This window comes from Carcharhinus amblyrhynchos, chromosome 25, assembly GCF_965287045.1.
Source record: "Carcharhinus amblyrhynchos chromosome 25, sCarAmb.v2.hapA, whole genome shotgun sequence".
NCBI lineage: Eukaryota > Metazoa > Chordata > Chondrichthyes > Carcharhiniformes > Carcharhinidae > Carcharhinus > Carcharhinus amblyrhynchos.
Window position 1 is genome coordinate 25,226,870 of NC_137348.1, and position 17,945 is coordinate 25,244,814.

Sequence of the window (17,945 nt, forward strand, 5' to 3'; positions counted from 1 at the left end):
AGGATCATGTGATGTTACATCATTTCCCATGATTATGTATATAGTATCTGATTAACTATTATACGGTTCGAATTAGCTCCTTATATGACATACATTATCAGGAATGTGTTCACAAGTCAAAGTTAAAGAAGTCCAGCATAGCAGAACAATATTCTTCATTAAGAATTATCATCTTATTCCTGAAGAATGCAGAGTTTGGGAGTTTAGATGGCAATTAGTCATCTAAATCAAGCAGCAGTATTGAAAAAGTTGCTGAAATTTCTTAGGCAGGACATGATCCTTGCTGAAGATGGCCAATTAAGAAGTTATTTCCAGGAGCCTTGTGCAATTAGCAATGTTGACCTGGATGCCACAGCAGGAGGTCTACAATCTATTCCTAACTTGTATGTTTGCATGCTCAGTGCAGCCCACAGGAAGAATCACCAACTGCCCTCATACTTTGTGCACTGCTAAGGGGTCAGCAGCAAAAGTATCAGCAATGTCATTAAATCCAAAGGACTGCAGTGGCTGCCATTGTAGCAAGAACTACATTTGTGGAGACGTGTCACCATGAATTGGCTGCAATCGTGTGCCTTCTATCTTGGAATAATTAAACACTTCGATTTAACTATGGAGAAGGCGGTGATAGTGATATTATTGCTGGACTACTAATCCAGAAAACTCAACTAATGTTCTGGGGATCTGGGTTTGAATCCCACTATGGCAGATGGTGGAATTTGAATTCAGTGAAAAAAAAAATCTGGAATTAAGAATCTACTGATGACCATGAAACCCTTGTCAATTGACGGAAGTACCCATCTGGTTCACTATTGTTCTTTAGGGAAGGAAATCTGTCATCCTTATCTGGTCTAGTCTATATGTGACTCCAGAGCCCATCAATGTGGTTGACTCTCATCAGGTAACTAGGGATTGGGCAATAAATGCTGGCCAGCCAGCGACTCGCATGTCCCATGAATGAATAAAAAAAATGTGGGCAACTTAACAAAACATGGTTTGTGGCTCAGGCTTCCCACAGTGAAGCTCCCTCCACTCAATTTCTGAGCCCCTGACACAGTGGAGAGCCCTTCAGAAAAATTGTGATCCAATTCCACAGTTGGGGCTAATCACCTCATTCAGTGGTGTAGTTGGTTACCTGCCTACTGCCGGGAGGGTATCCATTAGTGCTGACATCCTACTTCCAGGAAAAACACATGGATTCAATTGTTTTTTCCTTGCTCCCATGCCACCCTCTCACTTCCTCCTAAACTGCCTCCATTAGGGCTGAGAAAAATCATCCAAAAATTCAGTTCCAGACCTGAGACAGAAAAACAGAAAAGCCCTGGAAGAATTTACACATATAACTGAATACACCAAGGTTGAAACCTGGTCTGTTATTTCACTGAAGAATCTCTGATTGGTCAGACTCAGTAATCATCTCAACATGTCCACTGGTTTCTATCTTACATGGGTTACTGAGAGAACCACACTTATGTGTATATCTTAGATTGCTACAGCCCATCAATAATTACATAAATAACATGCCTAGCTAAGCTTTACAAATGATTTTTATAATAATGAGACAATGTAGGACTGAAGGAAAAGTTTTAGTTAATCTCAAAAAGATTGAGGAAAGGCAATCCACTCTAACTTCAACAGATCACTTTGAATTTTGCAAACTGGATATATTGTAAACTTACATTGACTATCTGGATTATAAAGATGCTGAGATAAAGTTATAGATTTACAAATGAACTATGTTCCCATATCATATTTAGGTGCTATGAAAATTCCAGTTTACTTAAAGAAAATGATCCAAACTTAATCCCATCCAGTTTTAGTGTACAGCTTTGTTCTTACTTCTATATTCATTATTCCATAAGTAATTCACAAATAATTAACTTCAGAAAAATGAAAGCCACAGTCACAAAATTTTATTTGATCTAAAATGTCCTTGTTAAAGGACAATAATTATTGTTTATTTTGCTTTAATTTGTCCTGCTCCATTTGCTACATAATGAAGTCCATTTATCACTTCATTTCAATTAGGCCCTTTGGAGTCCTAAAAGAATCCTTTGAACAGAAGAAATTGAATGGAATAAGTGTCTAATTAAAATTTCATGTACAGGTCACTTCATTGTTCTGCTACTCATGAGTAACGCATATTAAAAATGAAAATGTAAAACCAGTGACCTCCAGTACATGTTTTATTTGACACCTAGTTAAACTTCACAAGGAATTCTTCAGGAAAGGAGGCATGCCACGATTTCCAAATGAATGTGGGGCTAAATTGAATAAGCCCTCAATATAGGTGCAGGGATTGCAATGCGTGATTGAAATTACCTGTTGATTGCAATACAGGCAATGCACCAACTTTGTGTTCCCTGTGACTGGCCATGATTTCTGTGCCCAGCTGATGTTCATGGTATAGTTGACCGGCTGGACACATCAGCAGGGTGCAATATTGTTTGAGGCCTGCAACACTTAAAGCTCACCTGCACTGCTGAAAGTTAACCTGCAGCTTCAGAGGGAAGGAGCAGTATGGCTGGAGTAAGTGCTGGGGTTCATGGTTGAACAGAATCTGACCTGGAAAAGAGTGGAGATTGGCACAACATTGGGAGAATGTGGATTCTCAGGATCTTGGACATTGCCCTGGAGATTTGGTGAAGGAGCTGGAAAGCAACCAAGATGTCTGAATCTGCAACGAGATATGGCCCTCCAGGTTAAAAGACAGTGAGAGTAGATAGCAAGGAATCAAATCACAAGAACCACTTGGATGCAGTGTTGCAAAAAGGTCAATGAGTGGTCAAGAGGGGTGAATGCATCTTCAAATGGTAAATTGTACTAACTGCACCACTAGCCTCAGAAACTGTTTAATTCACCACATCCCTTTCACTGACCTTCTAACAATCTCCATCAATCAAGTTTCATATCTAATGTTCACATGCTTTACCTCACCTTCAAATACTTAGCACTGCTTCAGGCCTCACATCCACATAGAATCATAGAATCCTACTGTGCAGAATGAGGCCATTCGGCCTGTTGAGTTTGTACTGACAACAATCCCACTCAGGCCCTATCCCCATAACTCCACGGATTTACCCTGTTAAACCCCCTGACACTAAGAGGCAATTTAGCATGACCAACTCACCAAACCCATACATCTTTCGGACCATGGAAGGAAACCGGAGCACCTGGAGGAAACCCACGCAGACACAGGGAGACTGTGACAGTCACCCGAGCCAGGAATTGAACCCAGGTCCCTAGCTCTTTGAGGCAGCAGTGTTAACCACTGTGCCACCATGCCATCCAAATGTGCGATCTCACAGGTCACGTACACTGCCAGCTATTTAATCACGATAGATTAATGACACTCTTTGATGCACAGCCCTCTCTTGTAAGATAACATGACAAACACTCCTTCCTTCAGGGAAGCGAATCTGCCATTCTTACTTGGTCTCACTACATGTGACTCCAGGCCCACAAAGACCTGGGTGATGCTTAACTGCCCTCTGAAATGGCCTAGCAAGTCACTCAGTTCAAAGGCAATTAAGGATGTCCACATCCAATGAAAGAAAAGATTTTTTGAAAAGGTGACAACCCAGTTCTTTGGCTCAGTGTGGCCATGCTTATTTGGTTGTCACGCATTAGAACGATGGTCTTATATACAAGATGCCACTGTTGTTCAGACCTATAGTAAAATGAAAGAGAAAACAAGGCGGAGGTTAAAATTTCAAAGGTTTCTGTCAAATTTTCCTAAATCTCAGTTTGAATGAGTGTTCATTTGTTGCTGATTAGTTCATGAAACTAAATTCTCATTCACCATTAGTTGTACTTTTGTGCAAAGTACCAATGCACGCAGACTATGTGTTATGTATGTTGGGACATGTCCCTTTAAGAGAACGGGTCAGGTAGCCCAGGACTCAAACTTTGCCCTTAGGTGGAGCTTGCCTAGCCAGTCTCATGCTGACTATGCTTGGATAAAGCTGTGTTAATAAACTGTTCCAGTAAGTTTACTATCACTGACCTGTTGGTCTATTATTAGTCTCAGTATCACACCTCAGACATAATTCTATGAATATCTGAATGATCTTTGAAATTCCATCCAGAAAGTACATCTGCGTTAACAGCTTCAAATCTGCTATCACACTGAATCGGGATATCAAAGAATTGAAAAATAACATGTCCTGTCTTGTAGAGTTTTCAAACTGCAAGGGTCATTGCTTTGATAGGATCACTATACTTGTCTGTTATTACAATTGGGGTCACAAAAAAAAGCCTCATCTTCTGTTTGCTGGATGTGAATTTTATGTTTCCTTTTCACCGTCTGACTTCAGCTCAAATGGTTAAATTTAGAAAAAGGCCAGTCTAGGAGGACAACAGCAATGTAAAAAATAAAATGAAAATTAATATAAGTTATATTCATTCAAACATATGAAAGATGAGCAGGAATAGAACATTCGGCCCATGGAGCGTAATCTGCCATTTAATAAGACCACAGTTGATCTATTGAGATTCAGATTGTACATTCCCATCTCTCTCTCTTGGTTCCCTTGCTTCACAAGAATCTATCTACCTCCACCTTAAAAATATTTAATAACCCCTGCCTCCACCATCTTTCAAGACAGAGAATTAAGAGAATTAACCCCTTAAGAGAAAAAAATTCTCCTCATATCTGTCTCAAAAGAGTGACCCCCTAATTTTAAAACAATGTCTCCTAGTTCTGAACTCACCCACAAGAGGAAATATCCTTTCCATGTCCACCTTGTCAAGACCATTCAGGATCTTATATACTTCAATCACTATTTGAGATCCTCCAATTCAGCTTGCAACCCATTCACAGCACTGAGATTGTACAGAGCAAAATTTCAAGCTCTATTCTCTAAATTGCTAAAGCTTGATCCTAGAATAAAATCATAAAATGGTTACAACACATAAGTAGGCTATTGAGACCTTTGTGACTGTGCCAATTCTCTGTAATAGCAACTTAGCTAGTCTCATTCCCCTTTTCTTTCCCTGGAGCCTTGCAAATTTGTTCTCTTCAGATAACCATCCAATTCCCTTTTGAAAACCATGATGGAATCTAACTTCAGCGCTCTTGCAAATAATTCATTCCAGATCTTTACTGCTCACTGAGTAAAAATGATTTTCCTCATGTTTTTTGGTTCTTTTGCTAATCCTTAAATCCTTGGTTCATGATTCTTCTCCCAATGGGAACAATTTCTTCCTATCTACTCTGTCCAGACCCGTCATGATTTTGAACACCTCTATCCAATCTCTTTTCAAAATTCTCTAAGAGGAACAGCCCCTCCTTTTCCAATTGATCCACATAATTCAGGTTCCTCATCTCTGGATTCTCAATTTTCTTTTCTTCTTGCCAATACCTTCACATCCTTTGTAAAGTGTGGTGGCAGTAATTGGTCAATGGACCTTTGCATGGCTCGTGTCATGTCTGCTATGATTCCCATGGAGAGTGGAACAAGAAAATTCCGCCCATCCTCTTTGGCATCATTCAACACCAATGTATCACTGGCCTTAGCACCAATGACCTTAATCACCTTAATCAGCAGGCGCGAAATGTTGGCATTGTTGCTTGACTTTGAGCTAAGCTTTCTCTCTCATTTCTGCTTATTATCATCTGCCCCTTCAACATTGTTTGCCTGTACCATTCACACCTCGCCCCACCCCCACCATTCTTGAGACTCTAGTCCCTGTGTCTTCATCACCTTGCTTGACTTCCCAATTCTTTCCAAGCTGGTTTCCCTCTGCATGAATTAGCTTATCCAAAATACTGCATCGTAATGTTCAGGCTGGTCACAGAGTTTTTAAATACTCTGTTCCTCTATCCTTACATCCACTTCCCATTGAAACACAGAAATTACAGAGACATTAGGGATTGAACTGAAGAAAGCACTGAGGACTGGATGCCTCAAAGCTGCTCCAAGCAGCGTACTCACCCAGTTGTTATGATCAGGTGAGAAGGGATCTACTGACTCCCCTCTTTGTTGTCTGCTTGCTTGACCAGAACAGTTTTTCTGTTTGAAAAAGATATACTTATTAATTCAGTGAGTGTCATAGTCATACAGCACAGAAACGGGCCCTTCTTCCTCTTCTTCAGTCTCTATCAAGTTGACTTTCATGAATGATCTTGTTTTGTGATACTTTACTGTCTTTCATTACTGTACACACTCCTCAGACACTAAGCTTCTGCTTGTCACTCATTTCTTCCCTGCCACTGATTGCTCATTGACTAAACTTTTTCTCCCTGGCACTCTTTGCTTAGTTTTCTCTGCTCCCAAAAACCTCATTGAAATCTTTCTCTTCAACTCAACCTTTTGGTTTCCCCTTTCAAACATTCTACATTTCAACTCTACAGTTTAGCCCTAAGTGTAAAACATTTTTCTATAAAGTTTGCTTTAACCTAAATATCGTCAAGGGGGTAACACGTAAGTGGTGAAGGTGAGGCTAAAGCTGGATCCCGATGGGTGACTGCACAAACCAGGAGAAGTCCATTGGAAACGGTGTACTTCCTACATTGCAATTGGGATGAAGAACTCTGTTGAAATGCCAGTCAATGATTAACATGGCGACAAATGAGTGAAGGCTGAAAGATGAAATGAAGGATGGTACTGTGATGAAAAGTCTTTATTCAGTCAGAGTCTGAGTGGAGGATAGCAAGACAAATTGAAATTTCTAAAATGTATACAGTTAAGTGACTGTGATTTATAAATGAGTTTAACTTTCTCTTTCTGTTATTCTTACTGCACTGGTTAAGCATTCCATTTAAATTTCTGCTTTTGCTTTATGGTAACATTGACATTAACTCGTTGAGACTCCCTGAGGTGAGTGAATAACAAGTGAAGCTTTCAAGAGGCGAAGCTAAATGAAATGAAAGATCTGCATCCAGCACTACAGCTATAAAAGATGAAAAGCAGACAATGCTTTGATCTGATTTTAGAAATAGAACTTGATTGACTGACTTGGGATGCAGGCTATGTCTAACATCATTCACCATGATTATCATCACATGCTCTTGGAAAAAAGTGAAAAAAACCCATAATATTCCAAAAAAAAACCAATCATTATGACAATATTCACTGTCGCCAGAGCTTTTGGACTAGATGTTCAAACTGTCATGAAACAATATAATGCTTTTCATCACTTCCAGATGATTCAAAGAGCTTCACATCCTTTCCTGGAGTATAATTATTGTTGTAATGTAAGAAACGTGACAGTTAATTTATCCACAGCAAACTCCCACAAACAGCAGTGCGATAGGGCGACACGGTGGCACAGTGGTTAGCACTGCTGCCTCACAGCACCAGGTACAGGGGTTCGATTCCCGGCTTGGGTCACTGTCTGTGTGGAGTTTGCACATTCTCCCATGTCTGCGTGGGTTTCATCCAGGTGCTCTGGTTTCCTCCCGCAGTCTAAAGATGTGCAGGTTAGGTAGATTGGCCATGCTAAATTGCCCCTTAGTGGCAGGGGGTTTAGCTAGGGTAAATGCATGGGGTTAGGGCCTGGGTAAGACTGTGGTCAGTGCAGATTCAATGGGCTGAATGGTCTCCTTCTGCACTGTAGGATTCTAATGATAATGATCAGATAATCTGTTGATTGGCCAGGGCATGGGGGATAATTCCACTGCTCTTCTTTGAAATAGTGCCATTGCATCTTTTAAGTTCTCCCACTACTGCAGATGGGACCTCGGTTTAATATCTCAACCGAAAGCACTCCCTTAGTACTGCACTGGAATGTCTCTTTGATTTTTGCACTCCCAGAAATTTGTCGCCCTAAGGTGAGGGGTAACATATTTAGAATTATCGTCAAGTTTGCCTATATTGTGCCACGAAGATCTACAATTATTCCCATGTCTAGAGATAAGTAATTGCATGCTACCATTTTGTACTTTGTTTTACACCTTTCATTCTCAGCTTGATTTCAGCTGTTACATCATGTGGTTAACAGGTTTTTAGTTGGTTTACAGAAATCCTTTAATTTGAAGAAATTTCTCTGAACAGATTTACAGTTAGAAAGGATGGACCAATTACAGCAAATGGTAAGATACAATTCGCTTACTGATGCACACATTAAAGATTTACAGAAACAGCTTTCTTTCTTTAACCACTCCCACATGACACCCATTTGCATTACCAACATTGAATACTCCCCTCCCCACTTCCATCATCAACATCCTGAAGTTTATTATTGATTGGAAATTTAAGTGGATATTAATATTGTGCCGACGACAACAGGTCAGAGACCGGATATTCTGTGGTGAACAATTCACCTCCAGGCTCTTTACAGCCTTCTCACCACCTAAAAGGTACAGGTCAGAAGTGTGATGGAATACTCCCCATTTGTATGGATATTTGACATTTTGGAGAGAATGGGTGTAGCAGCCTTTTCATGCCAGGAAAGCAATTGGGTAATAAAGACTCTTTCTAATCTATTTCATCCCTATTTAATTATGCTATTCCAGTCATCCTGTAGTCTTGTTCTTACAGAATAATCCCCTCATTCCTGAAATTTTCACTGTTGAGACTCACCATGGAAGTAAGTGTTCCAATTAAAATTGGAGAGTATGGCATGAGCATTGAATGCATGAAGCTCATAGTTAATGTGGAATTTTTGTCTAGATTATAACAAAATAAGTGAATAAATTTTGTATGTGAAATATAAGAGGAAAAATGATAGACAATCTCAAAGAATTCTGGGATTATAACATAGCATACATAGGAAAAAAGAACATTAGTCTTCTTTAACGACCACTCCAAGATGAGGTTCCCCAATTTTGCTGATCTGGGTGAGACCCTTGATTTGTCACCATCCCCAAATTGCTAGAAACCCTGGTGAGGGAGAATGAACTGTCTCCATCTTTATTCAACCCACCCTCTGCTAGTAGTAACAAGTTTTAATCTTATATGGTTCCCTTTCCCTCGGATTACCTTTTCTAGACCCAATAGATCAATGTTATAAAGGAACCAATTTAACCAGGCTTGCTTGAGTTAAAGATCAAATACATTTGTTAATTACTAAAAAGGTAAGTAGAAAATGATAAAACACATGCGTACAGATTAGAAGCGAGAATTGAATCCAATAGTAAGTAAATACAAGTAAAAAGGTATTTGAGATAGTACTTGAGTCGTATAGTTGAAAAGGCCAGCAGCCATTACAATTTTGTTCCAATAGAGTTGACTTTAATAAAATGAATATTGGTTCTTTGATTTCAGTGTTCTGTAGTTTCATAGAGAAATTCCCCAGTTCCTTTTCCAGCTACAATCCTTTTGCTGACTGGGCTGACTTCCTCAGCCAGAGAGAGAGAAATTTGTGATATATCTTCAAACATCATTTTCACAGTACACACACATACAGCTACTGAGGCAGCTTTTAAGGCAAGATTTTAACCCCTTCTTTGTATATTCCAAGCAGAAAATGGAGTCCACTGGTCCGTCTACGCATTACACACACACACACACACACACACGATGAGATAAGATGGCCACTATGTCTCTTTATCTTTGTCAGAGATGTTTTTATCAGTCTCTAACCAAAAGAAAAAATTGCTGGAAAATCTCAGCAGGCCTAGCAGCATCTGTAAGGAGAGAAAAAGAGCTGATGTTTCGAGTCCAGATGACCCTTTGTTAGAGCTAAAAGGCATAGAAAGTGCAAGATGAGGGAATGAAAGATGAGTCATAGCCCAGAAACCAGGGGAAAAGACTACTAATGGCTGTCTACAGAGAGAATGAAGGGTGTGAATGGCCAAACGGCAGAGAAGCTAAAATGAGAGGGTAAGCTGTGACAGATGAAGATGTTGGGGAAGGGCAGGAAATGGATGGGACAGACGTAAAATTTAGAAAAGAGGAAGCAAAGGGGGAGAAAAGGTAAGGGAAGGGGGCTAAAGGAGGGGGAAAGAGTGGGGGGGGAAGAAAAATGAAGAAAGACAATAAAGAAATAAAAGGTAGAGGACAGTTAAAAAAAATTAAAATTGAAGTAAAGGGGTTGAGGTGGGGTGGAGTTGATGAATTCGATGTTGAGATCGGAAAGTTGTAACTGGCCTAGCCAGAAGATGAGGTGTTGTTCCTCCAGTTTGCGTTGAGCTTCACTGGAACATTGCAGCAGGCCAAGGACAGACATGTGGGCTTGGGAGCAGGATTATGTGTTAAAATGGTAAGCAACCAGAAGGTCAGGATCTACCCCACCTTGACCCATTTGTTTCCATTCAATTTTAGTTAATTTATTACTGTTCTCTACTTCTTATTTCTTTATTGTATTTCTTCATTATTCTTCCCCCCACTCTTTCCCTCTACTTTATCTCCCTTCCCTTACCTTTCTCCCCCTTTGCTCTCCCTTTTCTAATTTTACCTCCGTCCCATTCCCCTGCATGCTCCACATCTTCATCTGTTACAGCTCAGTGCTTTTAGATGTCTGGAAAAAGGGAGGGGTTCTATTGTCCCTTCGAGAAACGCCCTGCAAGAAATTCCCGCCAGCTGCTGACTGTACAATCTTAGCCCTCTTTGGGGTTTGTGTCCATGTGAAAGTACAAAACTCAGGTTTTTTCAAAGTTCAGTATTTCAGGTGTAATTCCATACTTTTTTTTCTCTTCGCCATGACACTTCTTAGTTTGATTTAACAGGCTAAGGATAAGTATTCATTCGAAAAAGTGAGGGTTTATCCTACTCAGCCTGAATAGTAAGATGAAAGTATATTTGGAAAAATAATTTAAACATTTTCAATGTAAACATTTGTTGGAGAATTTTTACTATTTTGTTCCTTATGAGAGTATAGCTCTGGGTAGTCTTTTGCATGGAAATGGCATGGACACAGTGGAAAACCTGGTAGGTCCTATTCAGATTGGCTTGTGATGGATCTTTTGTGTAAACATCTACTTTAGCTTTCTAACAGTTTGGTGATTTTTCCAAAAAATTCAACTCTTCTCAAAGCCCAGTAATTATTTTTATTACCCAACTGGTTAGGAAGTTAAAAATACTTCACTTTGCATCTGGGTAACTGTTTATCAGTGCCGTTTGCCACTCACCTTCATGCAGATTTTAATGTAAGCATGAAACGATAGAATCCCTGCAGTGCAGAAGGAGCCCATCGAGCCTTCACCAAGAACAATCCTACCCAGGCCCTATCCCCTTAACCCCATCTATTTACCCTACTAATTTCCCGACAATAAGGCCGGAATTTTGCTGTCTCATCCACCATGGGAATCAGAGCGGATGAGGGGAGGATCTTGGAAAGGTCCCTTGACCTTGGATGGGGTTTTATGGTTTTGGGATGAGACCATAAAATCCTGCCCTAATGGGCAATTTAGTATGACCAATCAACCTAACTCGCATGTCTTTAGACTGTGGGAGAAAACCAGGTACCCAGAGGAAACACACATGGACATGGGGAGAAGGTGTAGACTCCACACACAGCGACCTGAGGCCGGAATTGAACCCAGGTTCCTAGTGCTGTAGGCAGCAGTGCTAACCACTGTGCCTGCATAATCAATTAGCTGGAAAAAAAAATGTTCCTCTGGACTCAGTTATTGGGCCCATCTATAAAATTTTTGGATGAAAAAGGAAGATCAATTGTAAACCACAAAACAGTAACCAGGGCTTCAATTTAAAGAAAAAAACCATTGCCCTGCCTAGCTAAAATACATATGTGAAAATAAAATACGGATGTAATTAAAATGTGGCACAGTACCCAGTCGAGAAAGTCTTAACTACAACTATTTTGTGTAGTGCTTTGGGATTTTTTTTTACCTTTAGTCTGCCAGTTTGCTTCATATTCTCAATGATTTTTAAACATTTTTCGCGGTGAGGTTGATCCCCCACCATTTAGAGTCGTCCTTTCAATAACCGTTGGCTTATGTTCTGAAGTTTATCTTGCACATCTGCAGTTGCTCCACTGTTTGTTCTATTTTAGTAGGGTTTTAATTTACATCAGTTTGTCACTATGTTGTCTGTGGTTTGTTTCACCTTTGTTGGCCCTCTAGAGTTACCATGGCTGTGAAATCAGAGGTTGTTTTCTGTTGAGTTGCTGATTGGTGGCAGAATGGTTGCTAAGGGGAATGTTTGCTATGTAGTGTGCAACACTTGGCCACATCTGGATAAAGAGAAACAGCTGCTACACAGTGAGTACTCCCTGACGAGTGTGAGGAAGCCTGCCCAGTCAAAGATTGATGGCACATACATCATAGATTAGCCTGAATCCAATTAAATGGATTTTTCTACCCAATTTGGAATTCTTTTGAATTTGGATCGAAGGGAGGAATAATCGGAAAGCTTCTTCAAGTATACATTTCAAAATATACACATACAGTAACAGTATGTAATACTTAGTTAAGTTATGATTCAAAATTTTAATAAGAATCTTGAATCTAGTGCGTGTAAATCTGTCAGGATTTCTACATAATAAAGGTTATTATCTTGGATTCAATGTGTCACAACAAGTAAAAGCTGTGTTCTTCCAGCTACAGTTTATCGCGTACAGAGTAATTAGAGTTGCTCGCTGTTTGAATGGTCAAAGCAATATTGTAATCGCACAAATCAATGGACCAGAATCATGCTAACCTTGGACCTATGTCTTCTTGATTTGATTTGATTTATTATTGTCACATGTATAAACAAAGAGTGAAAAGTATTGTTTCTTGCGCACCTTACAGACAAAGCATACCACTCATAAAGAAGGAAACGAAAGAGTGCAGAATGTAGTAGAATCATAGAATCCCTAAAGCACAGAAAGAGGCCATTCAACCCATTGAGTCTGCACAATCCCACGCAGGCCCTACCCCCATATCCCTAAATTTTTACCCACTAATCCTGCTAACCTTCGCATCTCAAGGGCAATTTTAGCATGGCCAATTAACCTAACTCACACATCTTTGGACTGTGGGAGGAAACCGGAGCACCCGGAGGAAACCCATGCAGACACGAGGAGAATGTGTAAACTCCACACAGACAGTGACCCAAGCTGAGAATCAAACCCAGGCCCCTGGAGCTGTGAAGCAGCAGTGCTAACCACTGTGCTACCGTGCCACCCATGTAGTGTTACAGTCATAGCTAGGGTGTAGAGAAAGATCAACTTAATGCAAGGTAAGTCTGACAGCAGCAGGGAAGAAACTGTTCTTATGTCCGTTGGTACGTGACCTCAGACTTTGTATTTTTTTCCCGACGAAGAAAGTGGAAGAGAGAATGTCCGGGGTGTGTGTGGTCCTTAACTATGCTGGCTGCTTTGCTGAGACAGCAGGAAGTGTAGACAGGAATTGGACTGGTGTACCCTTTTACCATACATCTGCTGACAATATATTTGACCTGAGAGAGTTTGACGTCGAGACAAGGGTGGTTATTCTGGTGAGGAGCTTAACTTGGATGGGCAGTTGGCAGTGTAATTGCGCCTCTTGCATGAAGACAATAATGGGGGCCTGACCAATGTTGGTAATCAGACGTTAATGGCATTGAATAGGTGAGGTACCAACATGAATTGTGGATAATTACAGCTTGCCATTCTGGAGGGCATAAAATTTGGTAGGGAAGACACTGATCATGTGCCCTCAGTAGCACCACCGTAAAGCAAGGATAAGCAAGACTCAGAAGATAACACGTAGTACTTATTACACATAGTAATTGAAGAAGATTACATAGCTCTGATATGAATACAACTGTTGTGCCATTTACATCATGTTAGAAAAGCCTTCACAACTAAACTGATGTACTTTGTATATATCCTTTCGCTTTTGAAGTCATATTTCTCCAGTGCTCCCTCTGCTGCCTGAAACTTGCAGTAAACCCAATAAAATGAAGCAAATAAAAGCTTGCTTTTTGCTGGATTTATGTAATTTATGTATTCCTAACCATGGGCAGTCTAGCCTACCAGCCCCTCTTCCTGTCTATTCCCAAGGGAGTGATGTTTTAATTGTTTCAGGGTATGTGAGCATCGGTGGCAAGGCCAACATTTGTTGCCTATCCCTAAATCTCCTTGAGAAGGTAGTGGGGGATGAGCTGCCTTCTTGAACTGCTGCAGGCCATCTGCTGCAGGTACTCCCACAGGGCTGTTACAGAGGGAGTTCCAGGAGTTTGAACCAGATACAGTGATATAGTTCCATGTCAAGATGGTGTCCGGCTTGGAGGGAATCAGCTGGTGTTATTCCCATATGTTTGCGGTCCTTATCCTTCTGGGTGGTAGAGCTCACAGGTTTGGAAAGTGCTGTTGAAGGAACCATGGTGAATTGCTGCAGGGCAACTTGTAAATGTTACATGCAACTGGCACTGTGCACTGGTGGTGGAAGGAGTGAATGTTGAAGTTGGAGATTGTGATCCCAATCAAGTGTCATAGATGGTATTGCGTTTCTTGAGTATTGTTGAAACTGCGCTCATCTAGGCAAGGGGAGAGTATCCCATCACACTCCTGACTTGAGCCTTGTAAATAGTGGACAGGCTTTCGGGAGTCAGGAGATGAGTTCTCGCTGTAGAATTCCCAGCCGCTAGCCTGCTTTTGTTGCCATTGTACTTATTAATTTCTGTTCTGGTCAGGATGTTGATGGTGGGGAATTCAGTGATGGTAATACCATTAGATGTCAAGGGAGATGGTTAGATTCTCTCTTTTTGGATGTGGTCATTGCCTGGCACTTCTGTGGCACAAATATTACTTGGCACTTACCAGCCTGAGCCTGACTGTTATCCAGGTTTGCTGCATATGGATACAGACTGCCTCAGTGTTTCAGGACTTATAAACGATATTGAACAATGTGCAATAAACATGACTTTATGATGGAAGGAAAGTCATTACTGAAGCAGCTGAAGAAGGCTGGGCCTATGACATTACCCTGATAAACTCCTGCAGTAATGTCCTAGCACTGACCTCCAACAACCACAACCATCATTCTTTGTGTCAGGTATGAATCCAGCCAATTTTACTCCTGATTCCCATCGACATGAATGATTCTACACGCAGTCCAATCACTCACTTCACCTCTTGAGTTCAGCCCTGATGTCCATGTTTGGACTAATAGGTTATAATAAGCTCAGGAGTCATGTTGCCTCAGTGAAGCATTGGTGAGCTGTAATTTGCTGTGTCAGTGCCACATGCAAGTACTGTTGATGACACCTTCCATAATTCTGCTGATGTTTAAGACCATAAGACATAGAAGCAGAATTAGGCCACTCAGCCCATCGAGTCTGCTCCGCCATTCAAACAGGCCTTATCTTCTCACTCCCTCATTTTCAGCATTGCGGGGGTGCTATTTCCTCTATGATAAGATTTTCCACTCCTCAATCACCCTCAACTCACGCAGCAGCCCCTCCTCGTCCCATGCCACTTCTCACGAAAGTGCAACACCCTATACTTTTAACTCCTCTCTCCTGCCCCTGCTTTCATTCAAGTGTTGCTTACCTATATTTGTGGCATGGTGGCACAGTGGTTAGCACTGCTGCCTCACAGCACCAGGGACTGGGGTTCAATTCCTCCCTTGGGTAACTGGCTGTATGGAGTTTGCACGTTCTCCCTGTGTCAACGTGGACTTCCTCTGGGTGCTCTGGTTTCTTCCCATACTCCAATGATGTGTAGGTTAGGTGGATTGGCCATGCCGAATTGCCCCTTAGTCTCGGGGGACTAGCAGGGTAAATACCTGGGGTTACGGGGACAGGGTGTGGGTGGGATTGTTGTCGATGCAGGCTCGATGGACCAAATGACCTCCTTCTGTAATGTAGGGATTCTATGATGATTCTAAACTCAGTTCAAACATTTGCTACTTTACTCTGAGCAAATCAATCAAAGGTGAAGTCACAGTATGAAAATGCTACGGAGAACTGACCAATGTATTTGCAACATTCAGTGGCAAACAATCTTTTTACTTTATTTTCAATTTTGTAAGTAAAGTCTAAACTCATTGAAATTAAATCCAAGACCAATCGATTTTCTATTTAAGAATAATTCAAAGGATATAGTTACCAGGAAAGGGTGAAAAGGTTGAGACAGTTTTCTCCAGAAAAAGAGAAGGGGTGACCTAAAGAAGGCCTTCTAAATTATGAAGGGATTTGATAGGACACACAAAGAAATGTTTCATCTTAGAAAAGTGTTCCATTTCCAGAAATGGTTTAATTATTAAGAATATGTAGAAAAGAAAGCAGGATATTAAATGTCATGAGTAAGTATTTTAAGTTTTACACAATGTGGTAGCTCCTTCAATTGACATGGTAATAAATCAGAAGTTCACTGATGTGCATCTTGGCCAAGCATTTACAAACAGTACGTCAGAATTTAGCTGTGAGCATTGAATGTAATTATTAATCCATTAGAGGGAGCAGTGCAATGTTTTACTATATTGTTATGACAAATTTGTCACAAAGTACCAAGAGTTTAAATACTGCATCTATCTTATTATAAGATTAAAGATCTTTCTAGTGTTGATTTTCTGGAAGTGAGATAAGCTGTATCGAGTTTTCTGTGGAAATTAAAACAGCAGTGTGTTATCAAACCCTTAAAGAATCCACTCTTAATGTGAAAAATTCAGTGATATATTATATCATAAAATTATGCAGTAATTTATCACTTTGATAGGATCACATAGGGCTGGCAAAGTAGTTAGCACTGCTGCCTCACAGCATTAGAGACCTGGGTTCAATTCCGGCCTTGGTTCACCGTCTGTGTGGAATTTGTATGTTCTTCTGTGTCTGTGTGTTTTTCCTCTGGGTGGTCTGGTTTCCTCCCACAGTCCAAAGATGTGCTGGTGGTTAGATTGATTGGCCGGGCTAAACTGCTCCTTAGTGTCAGGGGGATTAGCAAGGTTAATATGTGGGGTTATGGGGATAAGGCCTGGGTGGGATAGTTGTTGGTGCAGATTTGATGGGCCAAAAGGCCTCCCTAGGAATGCAGAGATTCTATGATTCTAGGAACGTTATGTTTAGTTGTAACAATAGTCATAGTGAAAATCTGGGACAAAGAGTTAATTGGTAACTCTCTGTGCAGTTAGAATATAGTTGGACTGTTATTTACTTTTAATTTGTTGCATACCCGTTGTCAGAGAGAAGCTGAAGTTGTTTGAAATGAACAGTGTTTTTATTTGTTAGACTGTTATAAAGGAGATTAAATGACTCCCAATAAATAGCAAGTTGTCCTCTGCTGAGTCTCCTTACATTTTGTAATGTGAGGGCTTGGCACTGAAAAGTGACTAATGCATATAATTTAACTTAACCTTACCAGTTGGACCATAGCTGCATGAGAATAGTGACGTGGCAACAAGGGGCCCTATTTTACCATTTTGATTCTAAGTGCTGGTCAAGCTTGAAGCTGGAAGTATTTCAGATCCAACTTTTAGACCTGTTCTCAGGCACCCAAATACGCATTCTGCCTGAAAAAATATCAGTGATTCTGAATTGTGCTGCAGAAACCTGTGGGCAGGGCTTAACATGCCCAGAATCCTCCAGCTCCAATTGGTGCCTTCAACTGTGCATGCGCAGAAAAAAAGATAGAATGTTGCTCCCCTGCCACACCACACCCAGGGCAGGTAATGCCTCCCCTTGGTCCCCACAGACATTGCCCCTAATATTACTGACCCCCTAATTCCCCCATCCTCTCTGCTACCCAGTCCCATCGCTGGCCCCCCCTTCCCCCCATCAATCTCAGCCAGATTGGCAGCGGAACCCCCTCACCCCCCCCCCCCGCCAGTCTCAAGCAGAGAGAACTGTTGCATGCTAAGCACCTACCTCCTCACTAACTGGAGTGCCCAAATCTGACTTTTAGAACAAAGAAAAGAACAAAGAAAATTACAGCACAGGAATGGGCCCTGCAGCTCTCCAAACATGCACCGATCATGCTGTCTGACTGAACTAAAATCCCCTAGCCTTCTGGGGACCATATCCCTCTTTTCCCATCCTATTCATGTATTTGTCAAGGTGTCCCTTAAAAGTCACTGTTGTATCTGCTTCCACTATCTCCCCCAGCAACGAGTTCAAGGCACCCACCACCCTCTGTGTAAA